This window comes from Arvicanthis niloticus, chromosome 17 (genome assembly GCF_011762505.2).
Source record: "Arvicanthis niloticus isolate mArvNil1 chromosome 17, mArvNil1.pat.X, whole genome shotgun sequence".
Classification (NCBI taxonomy): Eukaryota; Metazoa; Chordata; class Mammalia; order Rodentia; family Muridae; genus Arvicanthis; species Arvicanthis niloticus.
The window spans coordinates 43,232,032-43,255,697 of record NC_047674.1 but is presented as its reverse complement, the minus strand read 5'-3'; the positions used below and the strand labels follow the sequence as shown (position 1 = coordinate 43,255,697).

The 23,666-nt window shown below is 37.6% G+C and overlaps 1 protein-coding gene and 1 long non-coding RNA gene across 39 annotated transcripts in view; one reads left to right on the top strand and one right to left on the bottom strand.

The window, feature by feature from the left end:
- Rims1 (regulating synaptic membrane exocytosis 1) overlaps positions 1-23,666 on the bottom strand; it is a 468,064-nt gene that overhangs the window by 424,778 nt on the left and 19,620 nt on the right. The gene's annotated exons all lie outside the window — the stretch shown is intronic.
- LOC143434857 (uncharacterized) overlaps positions 1-23,666 on the top strand; it is a 34,345-nt gene that overhangs the window by 1,843 nt on the left and 8,836 nt on the right. Inside the window, exons 2-3 of one of the 2 annotated variants that reach the window (XR_013104673.1) lie at positions 21,255-21,410; positions 21,551-21,672. This is a non-coding gene — a long non-coding RNA (uncharacterized LOC143434857). Of the gene's footprint in view, positions 1-21,254; positions 21,425-21,550; positions 21,673-23,666 lie in introns of both variants that reach the window. The other variant, XR_013104672.1, reaches the window with a different exon arrangement.

Sequence of the window (23,666 nt, the reverse complement as noted above, 5' to 3'; positions counted from 1 at the left end):
CTTCTACGACTCAGAGTCAACGCCTACATTACTACACTTTATCTCCTCAGTTATCCAGCACCATCTTAACCCAGCAGACACGGACAGTACGGCTGCTCATGGTGACTCATTTATGTATCTTGGTAATGTTATTGATTCTGACCCACAACAGTGTGAGCACTGAACACACTGTTTATCTCAGAAGAAGGACATATGGCAATTAAAATGATTGTTAGCAATACATTCTGAGGAGTGTCAATGATGCGGAAAGGTGACTATACAGATAGCTTTAGGTAGAGCATTATGATAGTTGCGAGCTGACGCGTGTGATTTATCAGAGTGCATATTCAGTGTTAGATTGCTCCGATTTTATCTCTGGCTCTTACCATGGGTGGCAATACTGCTCAAACTACACTAGTTATCATTGTTAAATAAAAGAAAATACTTACAGGTTCTAAGTGATTTGCTGAAGCAAGTCCCTGAGGTGACATTGGGTCAAGTAGAGGCAAGGCTTCTCTAGGGAACTCGTGGAATTTAATTTCAGCTGTTTGCACCAAAGCACACACACGGCTGCTCACCCTCTTACTCCTACACTACAGAGCTGCAGAGAATTGAAAGAACTTGAAGCAGTACTTGTCATGGAAACTTGAGGATCTGGGGGAGTTCTCCAGGCACAAGCTCAAGAATATTTTTACTCCTAGACATCAAGTGTAGGAATTTCCCTTAAATGTCCAGGAAGACCCACAAAGCTAGACTTTTTTTTTTTTTTTGACAAACCTCTGTGATGCTGATTATGTTTTTTTTTAAATAAAGTTTTAAGTAATCAAAAAGATAGAGTGAAATGATCGTTAAGACTTAAAGGTGTTCTGAAATAGCTATTAATCTGACCACATCTGTGCAATTACTGCCTTGAGATAAAGGTATAGAAGACAAGCCTGTGAGAGCTCAGATCTTAACAATGAAGTACTTGAAGCTCATTTTATATAAGGCAGAGAGCAGAGCTGAGAGACTTTATTTGGGAGAAGTGGGGAGGGGGGGTTAATAACACTTCCTTCTGCAAAACTTCTTCCTACTCTACTATCAGGGTCTATGCCTTTAGGGGGTGAGCCTGCATTGACTCCAGGCTTTCAGTTTCCAATGTAGTAAGAACAGTCAATACCAAAAGGTAAATGATAACTCTGCCAGAAAAGTATGATGCCCATTCATTGAAAGAGTATTCCTCAGGTCAGCACCATGGTGAGCTCTGTGATACAAAGATCTCTGACCCGAGTAGATCAGAGTCAACTAGGGAGAAAAGGAAAAGAGAAATATCAGCTTTTAGAAACCCCAGCGAGTTGGTACTGTAGACATAAAGCCACACCCACATGCCAATCTGTAGAAGGACATGAAGGACAGCTTATGCTAGAAGTGGAGTTCCAGAAGCTTCCATAGTAGACATATACCTTTTAGAATATTTCTGTCCTTCATACTTCTTGTCTTCCTCCTTTTCCACCTCCTCCCTCTCTCCCTTCTTTCCTGTTCTGATGAGGTGCCCTTAGCAGTCTATAAATCATTAAGATGCAAGAGTCAGGAAGGCAGAGGACGCTGTCTGGCTGTCTGTTTGGATCATTGTTAGATCCTACAAAGGCAAAGATAGTGTCTAGCTCACATTAGGTATGTTTGACAACTATTTGCTTAAAAAGTAAAGTTGGTAGCCAGTAGAGAACTTTCATCTCCTTTTCAGGACTTCAAAAGCACCACTTCTAACCAATGTCTCACCTCAAACTGTTACCCATTTCCTAGTCTCACACTATAAATTTTTATCTGGGGATTTTTGAATTTATAGAGGATGAAAAAAATGCCATGCCATGAAACACTTCAATGTCAAGACACATGCCATAAAATGAAATTCATTAGTCACTAGTAATAATAAACTTCCTATTATTAGAAGATGACATTGTCAAAGTTTACCTTGAAGTCTGTTCTTAAACTCCTTTACAGAGCCTTCTCACTGCACAACACTGTGTTTATTTGGGTAATTTATTAAAGTATTCAAGTCAGTTTTACTTCTTATTCTCTTTTACATTTTATAAGCATATGTAAATTAGAGTTTTGATATAAATGTCCTATATATGACACTAAGTAAGTATTTCCCCTGAGGTCTTCCATGACCCTTTTAAATGCAGGCACACTAACCTTTCAATGAAATTATTCAGATTTCCCTGTTTTTGAACTGTAAGAAATTAACTTTCTTGGGGTCAATGTATTTGAGTTTTTGAAAAGCAGTTACATACGGATACATAAAGCTATAATTATACAAGTCTACCCTTCGAGATAAAAAATAGTAACATCAAGAGTAAGTATATTAGGACTGGCAAGATGGCTCAATAAAGATAAAGCCATGTGTTGACAAGCCTTAGTTTAATCTCTAAGTCTAACAGAGTGGAAAGAGGCAACTGACTCCTGGAAACAATCCTCTGACCTCCACATGTATTGTCTCATGCATGCATGCATGCACGCACACACACACACACACACACACACACACATATATAAATTAATAAATATAAGATAAAAATGCAATTAAGTTACACAGGCCTTTCTATCTGCTTCAAATGGGTTCTTGGGAAGTCAATATGTGCCCATCTTTGTGTGTTTGGTGGATGCTTAGGAGGTCAATCTACACCCAGCTTTATGTGTTTGGCGTATGCTATCTTTGTACTTGCCGTGGTTCCACTCTCAGTCTCATCTGACATTTTCAGTCTTGACCTTTACCTTAATATAATCTAAATACTTGGACTAGGTATCCTCCAATTTGAACTGTGCTAACATCATTTTCACTTCTAAATCCCCAAGCCAGCTTTGGAGTACAAGCAGAGGTTAATTTTGGTTTTCATGGGGACAATTAAATTTTGAGGATTTTGATAAATGAAAGGGAAAACACAGATAACAAATATTTGCCCCTGATTAACTAAAAACTCAGTGAAATGTGACAGGAAAGGGTAGTGGACACGGAATGAAGGGGTCATAGCATCTGTACATGGTTCATGGCTCATTTTCAGCTTTGAAGAGCCAGAGTTTTCATCTGTAATATACGAGAAAGAACAGACTAAGCTCAAGGGCAGTCTACCAGCAACAGAATTCTGGTTTAATAAAATTTTCAAACCTTTTAAAATCTGTGAGACCAACCTTATAAAATGATATCATCTTTCATGGGGTTTAAAAATCATTATGAAAATATTATTGATTACTCTTATGTTTGTCAACTCATGAAATACTCAAAAATTAAGATAGAAAATTCCTTAGGTGTATAGTTTTAAACTTCATCTCTAAGTGATAAGCACTTAGCGCCATGACTCTATTCCTCAGTAGTTAAAGCAGTAAGAAGCAGTATTGTTAGAACGAATGCTAAAAAAGCAGTGACTTACACATTAGTTTCTCAATCTTGCGAAAAATTAGCTGAGAAAGTGTAAGTTAAAGGAAGTCTTATTTTGGTTCACAGTTTTGAAGGCGTCAGTCCAAGGTCACATGTCTCCCTGCGGCAGAGCTGATGGACAAGTGGTATCATGGGGGGCGGGGGGGGAATATAGGAAAATCTGCTCATTACATGGCAGCCTGGGATGTAGAGTGAGATGAGGAGGCATGGAACAGAACATAGTCTCCAAACAGTCAGGCTGCACCTTGTTTCCACCGTCTCCTTACAATCAATTCAATTATGACAAGGGTCCCTGATAAGGCCAAGTCAGAGCTATCATGATCCAATTACTTTACAATCGTCCCACCTCTTCATATTGCATATTGCATTGAGAAATATGTCTTTCATACCTGAATCTTTTGAGGAAACAATTTCTGTAAACCATCGCAAACTAACTAAAACTAAAAGAATGTGAAATTGCATTGTGTCTGTGTATGTGTGTGCATGCGCATAGGGGTGTGTGTGTGTGTGTGTGTGTGTGTGTGTGTGTGTGTTTCAATAGATTATTTAGCTTGTTTTCTTTTAAGACAGTTTAAGAAACCAGCATTGCACATGCATTCTGTGTAGAAGCCATTTGACACCACAACTATCACTTTTCTTCATCTGGAGCGAAGACCTTCTTAGTGACACCTTTATAGAATTGGTAGGCAGCATAGAAAAATGAAAACACATGGACAATTGAAAAGCTCAAACAATAACTCCTGAGATGACAGATTAAATTTACCTGCATAAAGATGACCTCATTCTTACATTGGGGGAGTCATATAAAAATGACCTTATGAGGTCTTTTCACGATTAGATTTCTTCTCATGAAAAATTGAAATTAATTTAGAAGTATTTACCTGAAAGTATAAATCTGAAGAACTTGGAATAATTTATTTATTGACGTGAATTATTATTAGGATGAGAACCAATACTTTTTTTTTTTTACGTATTCAACATTATCATTTGCTCACATTCTAGTTCTGTCACTTTAGATTTCTCTATTTCTGAAATTGCCCAATGTAGTCTATATTGTTGGATAAAATCTGCAGCTAATGGGAGGCTGAGGCAGAAGGATCAAAGTTCAAGGCCCACCTGAGTGACATGAGGAATTCAGCCAGGCAGGGAAACTTTTGAGATCCTGTTTAAACTTAAAGGTGAGGGGAGGTAGGCATTTCTCTTCATGCCAGAATAAACACTTATGTAGCATGAACATGACACCCTTGGTTCAATATGCAGTACTATAAAGAAAGAAAGAAGAAACGGGCCACATGTGGTAGAGGCAGACAGATCTCTGAGTTCAAGGCCAACTTTGCTGTACAAAGTGAGTTACAGGAAGCCAGGGCTGTTACATAAAAGGAAGAAAAAAGTCAAGGCTCAGGAGAAAAGGGATTGGAAATCAGGAAAGAAAGCTTTACCTTTTGTTTATTGAAAAAAAAAAAAAACTTTTTCATGCAATATATTTTGATCATGTTTTCCCATCCTCCAATTTCTTCCAAATCTTCCCCATGCTCCCAATATTTTCTTCTTTCTTTCTCTTTAAAAAACAAACAAATGAACAAACAAAACACACAAACATGAAACACACACAAGTCCCACATAAACAGAAACCAAAATATAGAAACAAAATACCAATAAGGCAAAAACAATGCCAAAAAAGAAAGATAGAAGAAAAAGTAAAAGACGAAAAAACGATGTCTACAAAAAAAACTTTGAGTTCATTAACTTTGAGTTTACTCTATGTTGGCCAGTAGATCATAAACGTCTTAACCTGCCTATTGTGACAGCAGTTGCTACCACTTACAAATGTCCCCAGCCATCAAAGTATCAGTGAGTGTTTGATATCCTCAAACACAAAATTAACATCTGTAGACACAGACTAAAATATCCTGTGCTTTATCTGATAATTGCAATAGCTATTTTACAGTAGTTTTAAAGCCATAGGATTAGAATCCACTTTAAAAAAAAAAAGATTCTTATTCTTTCTTGTGCCATGCCAGACCTGTTAGTTTTAATTTTAGATGTTGAAAACTATAGCATTTACATCTTTAGAACAGTTTCTTCTAGAGTTCTGACAATCCCTCTCCAGTGCTGAATTGACCTGGATCCATTACATTCCATTTTCAATCAGTCCCTCTTATCATCCTTGTGATTAAAATGGACTCCATGAGAACCAGGTGTCTTTTGAATTCTTTCTTGTATATCAGGTCAGCTTTTGGAAGAAAAAAAAAAGAGCACAATTGTTTGCTTAAATAATAAATGTACCCCTATTTTATTAAATGTCTGTTTTCCCTGCAATAATCTTGTTTTTCTATTATTTTCTCACACCTACACACACACACACACACACACACACACACAACTGTACATGCATGCAAGCACACAATGCAAATTCACATTCTCCCCAAAGTGTTTCCCTATATAAAATCTAAATATAAGTAAAATACAGTTTGTGGTCTCTCCAAATACAACATATAGTTCCAAAGATGCTAATGATCGATTCACAGGACCAGCACTGACCCAGTGCCAACCATGTCAGCCCTGCACCTAATCCTAGGGACAAAACATAGACTGAAGTAGCCTAAAGTGGTGCTGTCAAGGAGACTGTCCCCTATCAGGGGAGAGAAACACAGTTTCAAGAGTGATGTGCATTAAAAGAACATATAAAATGCAGCTAAGACAACTCCTTCAAAGTGGTCCATAAGCTACAATAGCAGACAAGAAGAATAACAATATGCTTCTATTTCCACCAACCAAATTAAGACTAGAAACATACACCTGAAGTTTTTTATTTAAGAAAATCACTTGGACTGAAGAAATGGCTCATCAGTTAAAGGCTAAGCTCACAACCAAAAATATAAGAAAATCGCTATATAGATATGCTCATCATGTGTCTTAATTTTGATGACAGATTAAGTTATTGGTATTTTTCCACTGGAATTCATGAGAATTTTTTTCTTATTCATCTGTTTTACTCCAGGAAACCTCTTATTCTCAGAATCAGTCATCTTTAGCATCTGCTGTATCTGGAATCATCTAGTGTGGCAGGCCAAGGCTGGGCTCCACCCCTAGAGATTTTGATTTAACTGGCTGCAGTGTAGAATCAGAATTGTATAGCCCTAACATGCTACAGGGGCTGAGAAGTTCTGTTCTCTGCAGTGCTTTCTAGAAATGCCAGAACTGCATAATTAAATAAGCAGGCTCACTGGGTTGGAATATGTAAGACAGACTAATAAAGAATCTGAATAGCTATGCATTATTTGTGGGTGGCTTTTAATTTATACATGTTCTTGCTCCTAATATTCCATAATTCAGTATACCACATTAGTTTTTTTATATAGGATAATGAAATAAAACTGGAGAAAATCAATTTGAATTTAATCTCTTTAGAGTGTACATGAAGAAAGATGGCCTTTAAGCATTGTTTCAGATAGTGAAAAGGAGAAACTGCTAACAGAGAATTGGCTAACCAAACATTGTATATGCATAAAGTGGGATATCATTAAAAACAATGATGCTATTCCCTACACTCTCAATGGGAAATTATTAAGATATATTGTAAAATAGTAAAAAAAAAAAAAAAAAAAAAAAAAAAAAACAAGACTTTTAACTGAACAAAATGCTTTTTCTCATGTGCTGACATGAGTTTACAAAGATGTACATTCATATAAATACTCGCAAGTTTGCTTATGTCTGCAAAGAGGACCATCTATTCAGAAACCATCACATTTGTCCAGAATGTGTTGGGGTGCAGAAAGCAAATTTAAACTCACATACTTACATATTGATTAGGTGCTCCAAAAAAACAAATTCCTTATTTGAAAAATTTACAAACTTATTTCTACAATTTCTATGGAACACACTAACTTTTAAGTACATAAAAATTAAGACTCTCCTATCACTTCAATATTGAAGATAGGGTGGGATTTTGTAAAACACTGTGTGGTTTTAGATACAAAATGTGTGCAAGAGGCAATTATAACCACATTCTGTTTACCTGGCAATTTAATGCTATTTTTTCCAATGCTGAATGTTGATCTCTAAGTATTATTCTGATACTTCAGTTTTCTGATTAAAATGGTTGATAAACTCAAAATAAAAGCTATTACTTGGTGTACAGTCAGAATGCTAGGGAATGCAATTTTCTCTAACAATTAAACACTATCCATTAGTCCCATTCAACAATGTATCTCTTCTTACTAGGTAATTAAAAATAATCCTACAGATACTCACATGTCCAAGTTTACAGTGTAATACTGCACACGCTTAAGAAACGCAATGAACATTGTTTAAGCCGTCAATTAACGTGATCTGCTTTTATTCATGGAAAACTACCCTTTCCCTTCTAATTCACTGCAATGTCTTATTCTTCGCAGAAAACAGAAATACATATTCAACACTGAGTTTTATTATGTTATGCAGTTAACTGCAATAATTTTACAAACCATTGAACAACATTGTAGCATAACAAGGGAGAAAAACTGTGAATCAGTCAGGTCTAAATGTCTTTATCATTCAGAGTAACTCTTTCAGGTTTACATCTGTGTAGCAATGCTAGGGTGTTTTCAAACAGAATCTGAACACGGGGTAAGGTTTTACATAATGTCAAGGAATACCATTATCAGCTTCTCACCAGCTTAGAAAAAAAACTATGTAGAAAAAATAAATTATTATTCCCATTTATTCACTTAAAAATTTATTCTGTCTCCTTCTTTCACCTCTAATTATTTCTCATACAGCTCATTTTTAATGATGTCATCCTAGGAAGACAATACGGCCCAGTGAAAAGGTCACTGCTTTGGCTCTAAACTGACTTAGAGCATATTTTTTATTGGTCAATTAGTTTGGTGTTTAAAGAATTCAATTTTTTGCTATTTGAAATGAATTTAATAATAATTCAATTGTTTCATATAATATGCCAATAACAATGACCATGAACTATAGTTATTAAAATGATGTTTCACACTATATCCTGCTTTCATAAAAGATAATATAAAATGTGTGCATGTAGTTAAGATTCACATCGTGATTGATATAAATGTAACCAGGTGTTATATATTTAATGAAAAATATTTAGCTGGATACTGCATCGTGAATTCTATGAAGTGTGTTAATTACATTATTTGAGGCATATCCACCACATCCTTGGAGTGACAACAGAACTTGGTCTTTGGTTTTGGTGAGGAAATCAGGGGATGCTTCGTGTCTATTAGTAAAAGGTGGAGCAGAAAAAAATTATGGACATCAGAAAGACTGAAAATTCATCTCTCTCTAACGGTACATTAGTGCAGGTCTCATAAGTCATCAGGAAACTTCCTTTGTGCCAGAGATGGGGATTAGTGCAGGCACAGCTGGTTAAACTACAGAGACTGCACGCCCGTGGATTGCTCAGCCTTCGACAGTACATCTGTATCACAACCTCCCCAACATTAAAGGATCATCATGAACAAGGATGTGGGAAGACTTTAAGAGCCACACGTCAGGGAAGATTGGAGAAAAAAAGTGTCTTCTGGAGGTTACATGCCTGCTGCACTCAAGAACACAGCAGCTGTTATAGGCAGGAGATCCAAGGAGTCGACATTCCTGCATAGAGAGAGAGGAGGTTCATGAATCCCCATCCAAGAAAGGAGAGTCAGTTTTGTTTAACAGTGCTGTTCCTTGCAGCAGGATGGCTCCACATGCAGAAGTATATGACCACAAATTGGGTTCACTGGGTTATTTTTAAGAAGAAGAACAAAAGTTTGGGGGTAGAGAGAAGGAGGTGGATCTATAAGGGTTTAAGGGAAGAATGTGAGGTCAAACACAATGAAATAGTCAAAGAATCAATACAGATATTTTTTAAAGATCACATTATGCATGTGACTTTTAAAGCTACATCTTAAATGTGGCTCAGCATTTATACTTGATAATATTGGGACTTTAAATCGGCACCTAGGTTATTTATATAAAACCATGGTGGTAGATATTTGCATGGCTAATTATGAAATGCTTTGTAAAGGAGAAAGCTGTTTAGATGTTAGTCACACAAAGTTCATATTGAAATTTACTGAGTTACAAATCCTCTACCTAACTAAACAAACAACAGAATTTGTGGATTCTATCCAAAAAAAAAAGTGCCACGTAGAAGGCATTTAAAGCTAGACAAATACACATAAGATAACACTGCATACAAGACAACAAAAAGGGTAATACCCACACTCAGGACCCCAGAAACCAAGGTCATTCTCCATTTTCAAGGTTTTGACTAAGTCATGACTTAACACTCGCCGTTTCTTTAGGTTGCATCATGTAGTAATTCAGGCTTTCGCTTAGATGGTCTGGATCACTTTAGAGCTCTAAATCTCTCACAAACTGTTGCCCAAGACTTTGGGGTTTTATATTAATAAGACTGCTGTACAACATTTTTTTCTGTGTATAGCCAAGTTTTACAGACCTCACGGAACAAATAGCCCAGCTTAGTAGAACACTGATTGTCTATTACGGTGCTATTTCTCCGTTGCAGTTCCATTTAATCACCTGCTCTGCAGAACTTGAATGACTATTTGTCCCTCTGGAATTCTCCAACAGCTCCTAATCCAATTTTTTTTTAAAGGAAAACAGAATTTATTTATATCTTACCCTCTCATGTTGTTTTTTCCCCATAAATACTATTTTATATCTGCTTTTTAAAACAAGTACTAGGTAGGGTTCTGACCCAGACATTAGTACATTGATTTTGCCACACTTACAGACAGGCAGCAGAGCAACAGGTGGATATGCTCAGACAGGTGCCTCTTTAATAATCAAATTGATCCCATCTTTAAGGGCTTAGATGGGAGGCAGGTTCTTTGTGGACATCAAATCTGAATGCCTTAGTTTCCCAAGTGCTGGAACTGTAGGTGTGGACCGCCACTCTAGGCTCCCAATTGTTAAAAGGCATAGGCATCCTCAAATAAAAGACAGCAAGGAAAAAGCCAAAGAAAATGTGGTAATCTTCTTAAAAGTTTACAAAAATGCTATAGTCCAGTCTTCAGTAATAATTATTCACACTTTATCATAGCCCCCGAGAGCATTTGTTAAGTGTCTACCAGAGAGAAAGCATTTCACACACCAAGACAGCATTAGACAGTATCTTTATGGGGGACGTCAGACTTGGTCACACAACACTATGGTAAGAAGAGGTATGTTATTGATAAAGACAATATTTTCAAAGACTTAGTCATGGTCCTGATGTCTTACTGGTGTGTTCTGTGTGAAGCCATACACACACTCACTGGTGTGAAGCCATATACTTTATAGCTCTAAATTCCTATACAGAAACTAAGCCAAGATTGAAGCTGTGCAGATGAAATGTCTAAACTAGTTCCTGGGTCAATAAGAGCTACTTCCGGTGGAGGCAAAGATAGAAACAGCTTTCTTGGTGATGAACATTTCTTCAACCAAAGTCTACCCAAGTGGTTTGTAGAAAGCTAAAAACAAATATTTCTTACTCTTCATCATGTTATAAACTTTAACCTACTTCTTGACTACCATGTACACAGATGATCAAATGTATCCAATCGTAAAATCAACCACATAAAATATGAAATATATTTAAGATGAAAAAATTATTGTCTGATAAACACTTAAGCATAAAATAGGAGGTAATAAAAGAACCAAGGTAGCAGGAGGCCGTTAGGGAATGCCTTTTATGGTGAACACATGCAGATGTTTAACTAAATTTTAAGAAAACAAACAGAAGATGATAATCAATTTCCCATGCCTACACAGAAAGCATATCAAAACAGAATAGCACTCTCATCTAGTAGGCTCTGCATCATCCAACCTTGGAGGTACCAGATACAAGACCTGAGAGATGAGGATAGAGAAGAAAGCTCCTGTCTGAGCTATATCAGCATCCTATTATCCAGGACTTCCAGAAACATGACTTAGCTTTTATAATGGGAATTACCTCTGCAAAACATTATCCTCTAAGGCTGAAATAAATTCCCACCAATAATAATTACTAATTATTTCTGGATTGGGATACCTCAGTTTTTGTTTAAATGATGGGTACCAGTTCTCCTTTTGATATTATTATGAAGGAAAATGTTAATTATGACTTAAGTATTGTTATGTCTAAATACAAAAGAAAAGCTGATTGCATTCTGCAAACAGGATCATTTGATATTGGCTACTGAAGCTATATGTCCATAAAGCAATAGGAGTAAACAGATATGCAAAAGAGACTGTGTTCTCAGAATAAGACATGAAGTTTAATCCTGATTGTCAACCTGACTTGATTGGGAATCAAATAACAGGTAAGTCATATAGCACACCTATAAGAGATTTTCTTGGTCAGGTCATTTGAAGAGGGAAGACCCTCTCTAAATGTGGGTGGTACTTCTCTAGTGGCAGCCATGTAACATGGGGGCGGAAGCAGGGCTCTGTTTTTTTTGCTTCATTGCTGTTGCTTCTCTATAGTGAGGGAACCAACCATATCTGCAAGTTTATCTAACCCACTGCTGCTGCCTTCTTCACTGATACAGAAACTCTGAATCTTGAGGCTTCCAATGTGAACTAGAGACCAGTTGCTTTCCAGTATTCCCCTGGGTCTTCAGCACCAGGTGGGCCTGCTGAGGCCCACAGCCTCAAGACCCAAATGGCTACCAGTTTTACAGCCTCTCCAGGATATAGACAAACATTATTGGACTAATCCAGATCGTGTGATGTGAGCTAATCTAATAAATCCCACTTTAATAGGTATAAATTAATTCTATAAGTCCTTCCTCTAGAGAACTCTGACTAATACATCCTCAATTTGTGTACAAGTTCCTTTGAAATATGCTAGCTCTCACAATTAAAATCTTCTACGATCTGAACTCCATCTACACGAGACCAAAAGTTTTCTGTTTAATTATTTGGTGAGAATTTTTTTTTCACAGTACATGTAACATGGGATTTGAGGAGGGTTTTTTTTTTCCTATAAAAATAAACTTATATTAAAATTGGGAGATTACTTATAAATACAGTTATAAATACAAGTAAAGACTCATCTACATCAAGGCATACTGTGGCATCATGGCATCCTTCCTAGTGGTGACATACTGTTACTCTGATGCAGGGTGTTGGTTAATGGTCAGGGCGAAGCAAGTGTGGTTCTCATTGATGTAGCTCTGTTACAATTAATCAATTGTAATTTCCTAGGTACAAGATCCAGCAGCATATTTGTAGTTTGTGCTCTTATATGAGTCTTTTGACAATACCTAACATCTCTCTCATCCTTAATTTTTTTCTTAAATTGACAGTCTTCTGGCTTGCTTTCTAGCTGGCTGTTGGTCACCTTATCCTCAACTGTGATTTCTGATCCTTACAGTATAAATATGACACAGGATGCTATCATTAATGTTACTTTCTTCTCTAGTTCCCTCGGCCTCTCTCTGATAAATTTATTGGGGTGCTAATAGTCATCTCAGACTCGATGCAGAAAAAGCAGACTGATAATCTCTTCACACATATTTAATCCTGGTCTTCCTGTGTCCTGTATTGATCCTTATTCTTTAAAGTCATTCTTTAGAATCAGCCAAGGTCAAAACATTTTCACTGCCTTGATATTGTGTTGACCTCGCCTTAGTGCCATTTCCAATTAATAGAGCACTCTTGGACCAATCTGTTAGTGTCATTAATTCATCCCCACCCACCTCTTCTCAACTCATTACTATGCTGGTGTTTACACTTGTAAAACAGTATAAACAAAAACCCTGTGTAACAAATACAACACACACCCAGCCTGTGTTATACCTGTCTGTCCTCCTTGTTCCTCCCCCGCACCCCCTGCAACTGGAAACATGGCTGCCGTTTATCTTCATAAAAGCCCGTGTTGGAGCATGACATTGTTTTTCTCAAATTTTTGGCTATACTGTTAATTCTTGGCTCACTTTTTTTTTTCCTGCCTAAAAAACAAAAGGAAGGTCTTGGCTTGGCATTACAGTCCTTACTTGGCCACAGTCCGGCCGTCTGAGCTTTCCATTTCTTATATGTGCTGTAACTGAAAATGTACTCCTTCCTGTTTTCTCACGTCTTTACTCACGTCTTCTGTGGTTCTCTTTCCTGTGTATACAGTTGCACTCTCTGCTCAAATCCCATTCCTCCCTCACTGTCTACCGGAAGGCAGTTCTTTTATAGAACGCAACTTCTAGACCCTTCATGTGACAGCAACTCTTTGGCTGTTTTAGCTACACTTCTATTAGGTGACGCATGACATTTTAACCCAATTTTAAGTTAACTTTGTAAGAGTCTCATCTCCCATACAAAATGACTTCAATCTGCTTCTAACATCTGCCAGATGCACACTGTGACACCCTAATATAGATGCTAAACTCTCTTCTTTCTAGAAAATCCTGAAAACCTCAAAATGGATAGGTAGACCCATATACCTAATCTGCCTTGTAGTTTCCTGGATTTACCCACTATCCAGGAGATGTTTGCTCACGCCTCTTCACCACTACCTTTGTGACAAATCCTAATTATTTGAATACATGTCTGGGTGAACTTTTCAGAGGTCGTGTGGGCAAATATCTATTTCCGGATATTTAGTCCATGGCAACAACACAACCAGTCACATGGAAGTCACCTGCCGGATTTCAACGTTGTCAATTCCCAACAGTAAACATTCTGCTTGCTCAAATTGAGTTGTCAGCGATACTGAGGCTTTATTGGAGGCTTGAGATCATGCTTTCAATTTGAGTGTGTGCGCATGCATGTGCATGTGTTGCATGTGGTGTTTGTGTCTTATGTGCATACAAAAAGGGTACAAGTATACTCGTGCTCATGTGTGAAAGCCAGAGAAGACATGAGGTGACCTGATATGATGTCACTTTGTCTTATTCTCTTGAGATGGGGATCTCATGCAGAACCCTATTCCCAAGAGTGTATAAACTTACAATTCAATTTCTATTAAAAAAATAACCCAACTCCACATTGCCTCTAAGTGACACTCCTTGTTTTGTTCCACTTATATCAAAACTGTTCAAAAGACAAACCATCCTTGCATTTACCCATTCTTGGTTGAACCTGCTCATGTTGTGTTGTTTCCTTTCACTTCTTAGCAAGCACATTTTTGATTAGGGCGTGACTGGCTCCCACACTCTCTGTCTAATCAGTGACGAGCTCTTAGCTCCCACAATTACCCTGGTCTTTGAAGCAGGGCTTCCCTCATTCTCTTTCTTAAGCATGCTTCTCCTATTGGCATTCAATATTCCATTAATATTTTGATGGGTTCATGCTAGCTCACTTATTACTTCTTCTTAGTCTCTTGCACAAGTTCTTTTTCCTCCTCTCTGGCTAAAATCTCTGTTGGGCCAGCAAGATATTTCAGCAGATTAAAGGCACTCTCTGGGCAAGCTTGTCAAGGGGTATTTGATTCCATATAAAAGGAGAAGTAAAGAATCAATTCCAAACTTGTCTTCCACATAAATGCCATGGCACATGTGCTTATTGTCTCTATGTCTCTATGTCTCTATGTCTCTATGTATCTATGTATCTATGTATCTATCTATCTATCTATCTATCTATCTATCTATCTATCTATCTATCTATTTACTTCTCTACCACACAATACAACCACAACAACAACAATAATAATACCTAACAATCCTACAGTACAATCTTCTACATCTTTCTTTTCCCTATCTACTGTTTTTAATCTAATCCCAACTGCATAATTTCTTAAAATATTTGTCTTTGATTACTTCATTACTTCAAATTTATATCTCTAGCCTCTATACTTCATAAATTCTAAATATAAATATTAAACTCCCTGATCACTATCCCCAACTGTACATCTAATGATCACTTCAATTCTTAAACTCCAAAATGAATACCTAGTCTGGCTGAGTCTCCTCTATAAATACACACCATCACAGCAAAGGGCACATAAGTCATCAGGTTGCTCAGGCCTCTGCCTGAAACAGAGCTAGGTTCTTCCATTCACACTAAGCAAACCTGAGAAGATCTTGTTAGCTCTACCAGTCAAATACATCAGGTATACACATGAGTCGCCCTATCCTTAGTGCTGCTGTGTCTTGAACTACAGTTAATTCTTCATAGTCTAGTTTCTTCCTTTCCATGCTGGACCTCTCCATGCATATTTGTTATACAGAATCTTGTTTCTCCAGTTTCCTTCCCCCAGTGACTTCTTAATGTTTAGTAACCCACAGCTCAAAGCTTTGTTTCATGATGACCTACACAATCTTTACCTGTTTTCTCTAGCCCTTGCTAGCTCCCTGAACTGCTACCACATGGACTGTAGAGAGAATCTCTTGTACACTGTGTGGAAGCATCACCTGTCAATAAAAAGATGATGGCCAATTAGCAAAAAGCAGGAAATAAAAGGTAGGAGTTCTGGTGCAGAGATTGGAACTCTGAGAGTTAGTCAGGGGCAGGAACGTTCATCCTGTACTCAGGACACAGATGTATGAAACTGAGGGGAAGAATCCAGCCATGTAGCTGAACTCAGCTTAGAATAGATGGGTTAAGAAGTTAAAAGGTAGTCAGGGAACAAACCCAAGCTTATGGCCTAGGCATCTATTCATAAATAAATAAGTGTCTGAGTCATTATTCAGGAACTGGAGTTCAAGGTAAAAAGCACATGGTTACAATAGACTTACATGCAACTCAGAAAAAGTGCATACTGTGTCTATCTGTGACACTGTCCCTAACTGCGCCCCTTGCCTGAAATTTTCCTCCACCTAATATTAGAAGTATTTCTTTTTCTCTTCCACCCAGGGATCTACTTAAACTATCCCCTCCCCTCGGGGAGAGCTATCTTGATTATCCTATCTGAAATTGCAGCTTTATCTTCCTTGACTCTCCTGTCCCACTTCTCTCCCTATTTATGCCCTTACTCAAGGGGAAGCCATACAACCAATCAATAACAACAGTAAGTGCTTACACAGCACTCGTGGGCCAGGCACTTCTTTGAGCACTTCACATATATTAACTCAACAGCCCTATAACATACTTTTATTATTCTACTATCACATGTGGAGACCCTGAGAGAGAGGTTCAAAAATATACCATGATCACACAGCGAGTGGCAGAATGATGTAGTTGATCTATGACAGATGATGTAGTTCTGTATTCTTGATTCCTAATGCATCATGTTATGTACTTGCTCGGTCAGAATCTAAGCTGCAGGAGGGTAGGAACACTGGATGCCATTACTGTACTGTCACCCAAACTACAGACACTCAGCAAATAAATCCTGATTGGAGATAGAAAAAGTCAAGATGTGTCTTTCTGGTCCCCACCCCCACCTCACCATCCTAACTGGCAGTATCTAACATTAGCTAACTCAAGTAATGATATCATTGCCTACATAGATCATAATAACTAGGTGTGAGTGAAACAACAACAGTCCTTTAGATAAACGGTGTTTAAAAACTTCTGGATTGACAAGATGCCTTTAAAAGTTATAGTCATGATTCTTCATTATTCTAGAAAGGAAAGATCTTTAATATATTAATACTATGATAAACCCAGAAAGCTAAACCTGAGCAATCTCCTGAAGGTAAGTTTTAAGTCAACTCAGGATTACACAAACTTAGAATGAATTCTTAGAAACATAAATATCAAATGGTCTAAATGACCCATTAGCCACTGGAAAAAAGAACAGGAAATAAATTTTCTGAAGGAACATAAAATGCAAATGTTCATGACTGGTGGGACAATGAATGGGCTTAGCTGTGGGTCTGCTAGAAAATGCTTAGATGCCGCTGAGTCACTGCCTAGACACTTCCCGGTCACTCCAATCTGAAACGAGATTTCTGCATGCTAGTTACTTTTGCTGGCTTTTGATGGTAGTATGCTAACTATCAGGATGAAAAGCTGTTCCTGGAACTCATGATGCTTTTCTAAGCACTCACTTACATTATTAAAAAAAAATCTTACCATTAGAAGCAAAAAATACTAATAATCCTGCATGTTTAAATATCATCATTGCTAACACTGAGCTCCACACGTTTTTGGCAAATGATTTAGTAGTTCTTATTACATATTTATATTTAACAGTTTTCTGTGTACGGCAAATATTAACTCGTGTCATCCTCCACATCCTCCTGTGAGGAGCCGAAGCACAGAGAAACTGGATGGCTTTCTTAGTCACATCCCTCCATGCTCTCATTTGTGCAAGAAGCAGGAAATCCATGCATGGTACAACAGTTGGAGGTTACCCCAAACGAAGAGGGTTCACAGGTTCATGAAGAGAAGCATGTGAACAATTGAAAAGTAGATTAGGATGCCTACACTGGGCAACTTTGTTCCGTGATGCCAGCTGCTGGCATTCAGCAATGCTGTTTAAGAGAAAGGCAGATTGTCTTGTACGTCAATAGAGTGATTTGTTCTGGAGCAGCTTGACCATAGTTGGACAGAAAATGAAGGCAAAGATGAAGCAGTGTGAGTATCAGAATTGGGATAATATAAAGAATAAGGCCGGGATAGGAAAGGTTGTGTGTGTGTGTGTGTGTGTGTGTGTGTGTGTCTGTGTATATGTGTGTATGTTTCTGTGTATATGTGTGTGTGTATGTTTCTGTGTATGTGTGTGTATGTTTGTGTGTGTGTACGTGTGTGTATGTGTATGCCCAAAATACAGTGATATGACAACAGAAACATCAGAAAATCCATATACAGAAGAGGATGCTTGGTTTCACCTGCATAATCTTGGTGAGGAGGCTACTTGGTGGAAACTGCTGCCATCATTGTGAAAAGCAAGCAATGGGATGAAACTGAAGTAATATATGTGCTTATCCGAGACAACAAAAACATACAGAACTTCCACTACGTTGAGGCACTCTAAGAATTATGCAGAAAATGTAATCTAAGACACAACTGGTCTATAACAACCCTTGTGCAAGCAGACTATGAAAAGCGGTTGAGCTTTTGTAGTACATCTCCCGGCGTGTGCCTCTCTCTTTTGGAATTGAGAAGCTGCCATCAGAGGTCATTTCTCTCTAAAGAACTGAAGTTATTTCTCAAAGAGTAAATAATAAATCATAGTGTCTTTGATAGAGCACAAATTATTTAACTAACTTCAGTGGAGACTGTACCAACTTCCCACTTGATTTTGACAGTTCTACAGTCATATCGTTATTAGAGAAAGCAATCTTCATTTGATAATCCACAAACACTCATTCCCATTGGTATAGACCCATCTAAATTATTCTACATACAAATTATAAAATACACAAATTCCTCTTCATAGAAATATTCAAGAGTATTCAAGAATAATTTGGCATCTTTATTACCAACATTGATATTTAATTTCTCCTAAGTTCCATCTTTAGTTCTGAGAGCTAATTTGCCTTTTTAAACTTATAGGTAAAATTCCTCAGCAAAACAGCCATGTTTTGATCTGAAGCAACACTTCTGTGCATTCTTACACTGTGGGCAGATTCCTATTAGTCATAAGAAGTACCTGGCTTGGTATTCAGAGCATCATCGAATAAGCGTTTGAATGTTTGAATGCAAACTGAAAGAATGGGAAAACATTGTTTATTGTGAAAGCATAATCAACTGGAATACTATGTTTCTCATTTAAAAAAAATGTACAAGTCACTCTCATAGATGAAGTGGAAAACACAGTCTATGCATTCACACAGAAATATGAAAAGATGTAATCCTATATTCAGAGCGCCATGGAGAGACTAGTGTGTCTCCTAAGATGGGTAGTAAAGAACTGAATGCCTTTTATCTGGTAGCTTCACCCCATCCCACTTGAATAAGTGCTCTTCCTAAGTACTGGTCAGTCCAGCTTCCAACTGATGCCTAGAGCTATTTCTCACCACACCCAAACTGCAAGAGAAGGAAGCACTGCTTTATTTTTCTTTTTTTAATTGGCTATTTTCTTTATTTACATTTCAATTATAACCCCATCCCCAGTTTCCTCCCTGGAAACCCCATATAGCATCCCCCCTCTCCCTGCTTCTATGAGGGTGCTCCTCCACCCACCCACTCCTGCCTCCCCGCCCTAGCCCTGGCATTCCGCTGCAGTGGGGCATCAAGTCTTCACAAGACCAAGGGCCTCTCCTCCCATTGATGCCCCACAAAGCCATTCTCCACTATATATGCTGCAGCTGCAGTCATGGGTCCCTCCATGTGTACTCTTTGGTTGGTGGTTTAGTCCCTGGGAGCTCAGGGGTCTGCAGGGGGCGGGGGTCTGGTTGCCAGAGCCTGACAAATACAGAGGTAGATGCTTGCAGCCAACCATTGGACTGAGCACGAGGTCCCCAATGGAGGAGTTAGGGAAAGGACTGAAGGAGCTAAAGGGGTTTGCAACCTCATGGGAAGAGCAAGGAAGCAGTACTCTAACTCTGCTGTGTACACCTGTTCCCCGTGCTAGTCCTTAGGAGATTGTAGACTGTATACAGCTCCCCATAGAATGTAGGGACTCTGTATATTGAGAAAGAATCCTACCTTCCTAGATAATAGAACCTACAAGACTGAAGCCCACATGTCAACATCCATCCTGTGGTTTTTTTTTAAATTACTTTTTCTTACTCATTCAAGAAAGCTCCTGGGTCACTTCTATAGGCATATTAAGTAGGATTAGATGTATTTTTTTTCAAGACATTATATTATGAACATGAGAGATGGGGCAGTAGGAGCCAGGGGCAGGGGATATTGAATCTATTCTGCAACAACAGTTAAGCTTACAAAACATAAGAAGATAGACTGAGTTCCACATATAATCACCAAAATTTATTTACTGATTTTTCAAAACACACTCTGCAGTTCATCATTGAACTATACCTTCAAGCCTCAGATCCGTGTCCCTTGTCCATTGATTGATGGGCCAATGACACCTCCGAAGAGTGTCTGAATATAAACTCCATTGCAAACATTTCATAATTTAAATTAGCAATCGCTAAAATGACAAATTCTTCACACCATTCATATAAACAAAATAATTTTTTCGATAAAAAACAGACAGCAGAATTCAAAAACCGTGCTCTAGTTTTACATATTAGCACACTGTAGATTTAGTGATCAGATCAAAGAAACTTGCGGTTAAATAAAGAGGGAGATCTGAAGCCCTTTCCATTCAAAACTGTAATCTGTGTCAGTGGCAGACAACCCTTTAAAGACAACAGTATGAATATGTAAGGTACCACATGCTATCCATCCACAGCATCTTGCAAAAAGATTTTAGTTTTCCTTTTCTGGTGTGCAAATTAAAGCCCAAACACCAAATTCCTTTTCATGCCACTGAGCTTAGACTGAGAATACTTTAAAAAAAATTATTTATTTTGCTAATAGATTTTATGTTGGGCAATATAACTCAGTACCTAATATATAATACTTGCTCAGTAAATATTTATACAATTAAATTGAATGTTTAAACTTGTGTTCTTTTCAAAGGCCCAATATTTAGCCAGTGTCTCATGAGGGCTCCTTGAGCGTCTTCTTTATCATGGAAGAGGCCCCAGGCTCACTGTGGCAAGTCACTGCTGTGAGAAGCTATGGAAGCATCCTCAGGACTCTGCACTCAACAAATAAGTTAGTGTAAAAAGAGTCACTAAATGCATGAGTCCTTTACAAATAAAAAGAAAATGTTACTACAGCAAGATGAAATGCAAGACTCAGAGAGCAATCAAAGTAGATTATTTAGATTACGTCCACTGCTTTATGTAGCAAGACAACATAGCAAGAAGTAAAGACTCCTGCCAAGGAAAGAATGGTGAGAGAAAATTAGAGTATCAGACAGGTTTTTGAGACAAGTCACATGTATGAACTAACAGCAATGACATGAGCAAATGACTTTCCTGTGAAAGAGTGAGCACAGACTTTCCCTGGCTTTAAAGTCCACTCCTCTACTCTATTCCAGTATAACTCCCAGGTTATTGAAAAGGCAACATGGCTCTCACTTGAAGCCTGAATCTTCCAAGTCATTCTACACTGAATCCAATTTCCTTTCCCTTTTTCAATCCTGTCTCCACATCAGAACAGAAGATGGAACCTCAGGACTCATAAGCACCGCAAGGTAAGCACCACAAGGTAAGCTCTAATTCCAGCATCTTTTCTTGATTCACCAGACTGCTTTCTAAAATCCAAATTGTAATGAACTGTTGTATGCCTCCATATATGGGAAGAAATTAAATGGGATTTCCTACTTTATATTAGCACACTGACTGGATGAGCCCACTGGATTCGTACATCAGAAGGAAAACAAATCGATATGGAAAATTCACAAAGCCTGAAACAGGAATTCCTTGCTTCATCATCACTGAGATGTCCTTTACTTGGTAGGCACCAAAAATAATTAAAGTTTTAATTATTTCTTTATTTTTGAGATTATAATTACATCATTTCTCCCTTCCTCCCCCAAAACCCTCCCATAAACTCCTTGCTTTCTTTCAGATTCATGGTATTTTTTATATTAATACATATATATATATATATATATATATATATATATATATATATATATATATGTGTGTGTGTGTGTATTTGTATATACATATTATGAATATGTATATACATATTAATTATATATACATGTACATGTACATCATATACATATACATACATATATTACAAATACACATATAAATCTTTCTCAGCTTGTATGTATTCATATGCATGTTTTCAGGGCTGACTATTTGGTACTGAATAACCCACTGGTACATTCTTCACTGGGGAAGAACGTTTCTCCCACACTCAGCATTCCATAGTTGCCTATAATTCTTTAAATAGTGCTGAAGCCTTGTGTAAATAAGTGTTATTTAATAATATATATACCTTTAGATTGACATATATTTAAAGGGGGAAATTTCAAAGTTTTTTGTGTTTCAACATGATGAAGAGAATTTTTTTTAAGATAGTCCATATATGCAGAAATTATCCACTTGGAAGAACGTTTTAGGAATTTGATTTTTCTTTTTATAATTTGTTGGTTTTATTTTGTTGTTTATTCAACCAAAGGATAGTTAAAGAAACAAATCTTAAGATGAGGGAAAGTATCAAACTATGGGGGACTTCTTTTGCATAGTTTTCTAGGAATATTCAACCTCACACAGAAGTACCCTGAACTATCATCTGGTCTCCCTGTGTTGGTACTCTATCTATAGGTTCAAGACATTCATGTAAAAATGCCTCCCAAACCAATACTCTTCCTAATGCATACGCCAAGAGTAAATGCATAGTATCTCTTAATTTGTTTTATTTTTAATTAAATTTATTTCATTATTTGGGGCATTAAGCTTGTATACAATGACAACATATGTAGGTGTCAGAATACAACAGATGAGAAGCTATCTTCTTCAACCACGTGGGTCCTCCCAGGAACTGAGCATGTCACCAGGCTTCGGAGTTTTATGCTAGTTCAGTATCTCTAACACCAATTCTGGATTACAATGGCTACGGAATAGGCAACTGTACTGTCAGTGCCATGAACAGTAAAGAATAATTCAAATCATGAAACTTGGATAATACTTTGAAGTATCCGTATTTGAAGCAAGTAGTCAGATAAATTCTGACAACAAGGCGTGTGTGTGTGTGTGTGTGTGTGTGCGCGCTTGTGTTCACACGTGCATGATTTTGTAACCTTTAAAAACCATTTAAATCATAGGAAAAATGACAGCATTGGACATTACATGTTATCAATACAAAACATAAAACTTCATAGGCCAATTATAAAACCCTTATAGTCCATGACATTGGTAAACATAATGGGGCCCAGTGTGCATCCTCAAAGTGAAGACTGTGTACCAACTGGACACCGTAAACAGTGCCAGACTCAGTGGACAGTCCAGATATCTCACAGCCAGCATCTTGACTGACATATGTCCAGTCCAAGAAGAAACCATGTTCACTATGTTTCAAGCTTCCAGAGTCCATCCAATGAAACCTTTCATTTTTACTGTGCTTGCTTTCTCCTAAAACAGCGTACTCTAAAATAAAAACTGTATTTTCTTTCTATACGGTGGACAGACAGCTAATGAATGTTCTGTTAGTGGATAGTTATTTTTAATTTTCTCTTGACCAGGGTAAAAGTGTGTTCAGAGAACACACTCTCTCCCTTCCCCCTCATCACAGCCTCCCTACTTCAAGGTTCTTCACTCCTGCTGCCTTTGAGATCTCTAAAGACAGATTTGAACAACCAAGCTGACATCTTCTGACCGTCCACCTTATAGTACTTCATCTGTGATTAGAAAGATGGGCTGAGTCCCCATCCAGGCTGCCTTTGTGCTCTGGGACATGAAGACAGAAAGAATAACATCAACATTACAGGAGTGCC